We start from the raw sequence: 5692 nt of genomic DNA, 5'->3' as shown, positions 1-5692 counted from the left end.
AAGCTGGTGGTCCCATGATCACCGGGGCTCATGTGTGTGCACAAGCTGGTGGTCCCACGATCACCTGGGCTCATGTGCTGTGTACAAGCTGGTGGCCCCATGATCACCTGGGCTCATGTGCTGTGCAGAAGCTGGTGGCCCCATGATCACCGGGGCTCATGTGCTGTGTACAAGCTGGTGGTCCCATGATCACCTGGGCTCATGCGCTGTGCACAACCTGGTAGCCCCATGATCACCGGGGCTCATGCGCTGTGCACAACCTGGTAGCCCCATGATCACCGGGGCTCATGCGCTGTGTACAAGCTGGTGGTCCCATGATCACCTGGGCTCATGCGCTGTGCACAAGCTGGTGGTCCCATGATCACCTGGGCTCATGTGCTGTGCACAAGCTGGTGGCCCCATGATCACCTGGGCTCATGTGCTATGTACAAGCTGGTGGCCAGGACCATGGCTACTGCATCTTCCTGGAGCTGAGGGAGCCTCCTGAAATTTTTTTTATTTCTATTTATTTATTTTTTCTTTCTTCTTATAAAAACCATAAATTCACACTATCACCTTCTCACATTCTGGTGAGACTAATAACTCTTAGAGAACTTTTGAAAATGGGAAGTGACATTCAAGAGCAAGAATTATCTCCACAACATTCCCAACAGATGTGGCCATTATCACATATGCTTTAGAATTCCAGAAGCAAGGAATTCTTTATTTTTCAGTTGTTTTATATATATGTATGTATATATTTTTTAAAACTGGGCCTCACTCTGTTGCCTGGGGCTAGAGTGCAGCAGAAGCATCATCACTGCATCCTTGAACTCCTGGGTTTAAGAGATCCTCCTACTTCAGCCTTCCAAGTATATAGTACTATAGGCACCTGCCAGCACACCTAGCTAATTAAAACAAAATTTGTGGGCTCAGCGCCTGTAGCACAGTGGTTATGGTGCCGGCCACATACACTGAGGCTGGTGGGTTCAAACCCAGCCCTGGCCAGCTAAATAACAATGACAACTGCAACAAAAAAAATGGTTGTGGTGGGCACCCGTAGTCCCAGCTATTTGGGAGGTTGAGGCAAGAGAATCGCTTAAGCCCAAGAGTTTGAAGTTGCTGTGAGCTGTGACTCCACTGCGCTCTACTGAAGGCAATATACTGAGACTCTGTCTCAAAAAAAACAAAAATTGTGGGGACAGGGAGCTCATTATGTTGTTAGGGTTGGTCTTGAACTGACTTTAAGTAATTCTCTTGCCGTGACCTTCCAAGTGCTGGGATTACAGGTGTGAGCCACAATGCTCAGCCTAATTTTTTTTATGTAGTATTTTATACAAACAAAATCTCTCTCTCTTTCTCTTTCTCTCTCTCCCCTCTCCCTCTCTCACCCCCCCCACACAAGGTAAATGACATAATAAACAGCCTTCTTGCCGCTGCCCTTGTCATACCCCAGTAGAATCCTCTTCCCCACTCAACCCCCACCACTGAGGGTAAGGTAAATGCCATCACCTGTCATCTTTGTCATTTCCTCACTAAACTCTTAGTGATTCTAATACATTTTTTATAGCTACTTGGGGTTCTTTATACAGATGATCATTTTACCTGAGGGGATGAACTATTTTTTTCTCCTTTCCTCTCCTGTTCCTTTTCCTCGACTTGTTGCCTGGGTTCTCAAAGTCCGTGTTGCTGAGAAATGGTAATAGTAGGGGAAAATCATCCTTGCTTTATTTCTGATTTGGAAAAAGGAGCTTCTGTTTCATTACGAACTATGTTTGCTGTAGATTTTGATTGGCATACATTATCAGGTTAAATAAATTCCCTCTATTCCTACTTTGCTGAGAATAGCAAGTATGAATGATGATGAATAAATGTTGGATATGACCAGACGAACTTTTTCTGCATCAATTAATATGATCATATGTTTATCTTTAACTTTTTATTACAGAGATTTTCAAACATACACAAAAGTACAGAGAATGTTATAATGAATGCTCATGACCTGTTACCTGACTTCAACAATTTTCAATTTCCTGCCTTTCTTATATTATCTCTTCCTTTCGCTTTGTTTGGTTGGAGTATTTGAAAGTAATTTTCAGGTATTTTACCAGTTAATCTGTAAATAAAGTGGTGTGTACACAGTCCAGGCTCAGAGGCTCACACCTATAATCCTAGAACTTTGGGAGGCTGAGGCTGGCTAATTTTTAACAATTATTTGTAGAGACAGCTTCTTGCTAAGTTGCCCAGAGATGGTCTCCAACTCCTGGCTTATAGGGATTCTCCTTCCTCAGCTTCCTAAAGTGGTGGGATTACAGGCCTGAGTCATCATGCCTGGCCAATTACAGGTTTTTTTTTTTTTTTTGACAGAGTCTTACTATGTCACCCTTGGTGGAGTGCTGTGGTGTCACAGCTCACAGCAACCTCAAAGTCTTGGGCTTCAGTGATTCTCTTGTCTCAGCCTCTCAAGTAGCTGGGACTACAGGCACCTGTCACAATGCCTGGCTATTTTTCTGTTGCAGTTGTCATTGTTGCTTTAGTTGGCCTGGGCCAGGTTCAAACCACCAGCCTGAGTGTTTGTGGCTGGCGTCCTACCCACTGAGCTATGGGGGCTGCCAATTACAGGTTTATTATAGCAAAAGGATACAAATCTGAAATAGACAGAAGACGAGATGCATAGGGCAATGTCTGGGAGGGTCCCAAATGCCGAGCTTCCAGTGTCCTCTCCCAGTGGACTCAGGACATGTCACCTGTCCAGCACACTGATGTGTAACAATACACACAGAGGGTTGGCAATCAAGAAAGCACAACTAGTTTAGTGTGCAGAGTTTGTTTTTCTTAGTGTTCCATTATGCAGGCACGAATGATTGAGTCATTGGCCACTTGATTGAGCTTACTCTCCACTTCTCTGAAGGTCAGGTTGATATCACCTGTTTCAAAACCTTAATCTTCTAATCGCAGATTGGTCTTTGGACAAGGCTAGTCTTCAGCCATCTCCTTAGCATACTGTATCTAGTAGCTCACCCGGTCCCGTCTGGTTGGCACAAACTCAGGGTTGATCTGAGTGACACACTGTGAGTAACAAAAGGCACTCTTGTCACTCTCGAAATTTCATGAGTTTAGAAGCTGCCTCCAAGGAACCGGGAGCAAAAGGCCAGCCAGATTCTATTTTACAGATTTTTTTTAGAGTTTCTGAAACGATAGGAAAATACGTATTACATTTTTACTTTAAAGTGTTAATTAATTATATTAGTAGATTCTATAACAGTAAACATACTTTGAATTTCTATGATGAACCCAACTTAGTAATAGAAACATTATATTTTTCATAGATTGCTGGATTCAATTTGCCACTATTTTGTTTATGATTTTTGTATCTATGTTAATGAGTAAGATGAGCTTGTAATTTTTCTTGATTATTTTACCCTTGCATGCCTTTGATATCAAGGTTCTAAGAGCTTCAGAGTATAAAGGTGGGGAGTTTGGAATATCTATTCCTTGAACATTTGAATAGAACTCACCTGTATATTGGTTTGGTCTCGCTTGGTGTTTATTTTTGGAAAAGTTTTGAACTATTGACTTATTTTCTTTATTGATTACAAGTCTATCTGAGTTTCCCAGCTGAGTAGATTTAGCAGGTTACATTTTTCTGGGGATTTATTCATTTCATTTATGTTTTAAAATTTATTGGTACAATATTGTTCCTAATATTTTCTTTTCTTTCTTTCTTTCTTTCTTTTTTTTTTTTTTTGAAACAGAGTCTCACTATGTTGCATTTGGTGGTGTGCTGTGGCATCACAGCTCACAGCAACCTCCAACTCTTGGGCTTTTTAAGTGATTCTCTTGCCTCAGCATCCCAAGTAGCTGGTACTACAGGCACCCGCCACAACACCTGGCTATTTTTTTGTTGCAGTTGTCATTGTTTTAGCTGGCCCCAGCTGGGTTCAAACCCGCCACCCTTGGTGCATGTGGCTGGTGTCATAACCACTGTGCTACAGGTGCTGAGCCTATCCCCCAAATTTTCCTATTCCTTTACTCTTAAAGTTTATTACAATTTCTTTTTTTTTTTTTTTTTGAGATAGGAGCCTCAAGCTGTCCCCCTGGGTACAGTGCTGTGGCATTTCAGCTCACAGCAACCTCCAACTCCTAGGCTCAAGCAAGTCTCCTGCCTCAGCCTCCCAAGTAGCTGGGACCACAGGCACCCACCACAATGCCCGGCTATTTTTTGGTTGCAGCCATCATTGTTTGGCGGGCCCAGGCTGGATTTGAACCTGCCACCTTAGGTGTATGTGGCTGGCGCCTTAGCCACTTGAGCCACAGGTGCCGAGCCAGTTTATTACAACTTAAAACAATTTCTTGCCAACATCCCAAGTGGTCAGAGTATTACAATTTTTATATTTCATTTTTAAATTTCATATTTAAATTTATTTATTTATTTATTTTTCAAGACAGAATCTCTCTTTGTCGCCCTTGGTAGAGTGCTGTGGTGTCATAGCTCACAGCAACCTCAAACTCTTGGGCTCAAGTGATTCTCTTGCTTCAGTCTCCAGAGTAGCAGGGACTACTGGCGCCCACTATAACACCCGGCTATTTTTAGAGACAAGGCCTTACTCTGGCTCAGGCTGGTCTCCAACTCGTAAGCTCAGGTAATTCACCTGCCTGGGCCTCCCAGAGTGCTAGGATTATAGGCGTGAGCCACCACATCCATATTTCTATATTTAAATTTTTTAAATATTTAATAAATTCTGTAATTTCAAACTTAGAAAAAAATCATAAGAATTATACTAAAATTCTTCTGTATATCCTACCTATATTCACCCACTGCTAATATTTTTCCCTATTTGCTTTATAATTCGTCTCTCTCTCTCATATATATATGTAAAAGTTATGCATATATTCCCCCGCCCTGAATCATTTGAGAGTAAGTTTCTGACATTATTCCCCTTCAAACTTTAGTACTTCACTATCTCCTAAGAACAGGAAGCTCTTTTATATAACCATAGAATACTTAATGGTTCAGGAAATTTAACATTTATGTGAGCATTAACAATTTGACATTATCTAATATACACTCCACTTCCCACCTTTGCTATTGCCCGGGTAACCCCTTCCAGACCATTATATTTTGGGTCCAGGACCCAGGCGGCATTTAGTCGTCATCCCTCATACCTTTTGGATTTCCTTTACTGTGGAATGGTCCCTCAGATATTTCTTGGTCTTTCCCAACACTTCTATCTTGGAGAGTACAGGATGGTTGTTTTCTAGATTGTCTCATCTTAAATTTGTCTGGCATTTCCCCACGGTTAGATTTGGGTTATGCAGTTTTTTTGGTGTGTGAGGGTACTACGTAAGTGATACTGTTTGCTTCTCAGTGTGTAGGGTTAGAAGCCAGTAGATCATTAGTGATGTTAACTTTGCTCACTTGGGTACAGTGGTGTCCAATAATTTTCTCTGCTATAAAGTTACTACTTTCTATATTAAATAGGTAATTTGTGGAAGGTACTTTAAAATGGTGACGATATCCTTTTCCTCATGGATGATGAGCTTTAGCGTCCATTATTGATTCTTGCCTGCATCAACCAGCATTACGAGAGTTGCAGAATACTGACGTTCTAATACTTATACTCCTTTATAGTTCCTAGCCAGCATTCGGCTGTGAGGAAGAGTCATCTCTTCATCCTAGTTATTTATCTCATTCCTTTTTTTTTTTTTTTTT

The sequence above is a fragment of the Otolemur garnettii genome, unplaced genomic scaffold (assembly GCF_000181295.1).
Source record: "Otolemur garnettii isolate 467f Iridium unplaced genomic scaffold, OtoGar3 scaffold00032, whole genome shotgun sequence".
Taxonomy (NCBI): Eukaryota; Metazoa; Chordata; class Mammalia; order Primates; family Galagidae; genus Otolemur; species Otolemur garnettii.
The sequence above is the reverse complement of the archived record's forward strand: the minus strand, read 5'-3'. Positions refer to the sequence as shown.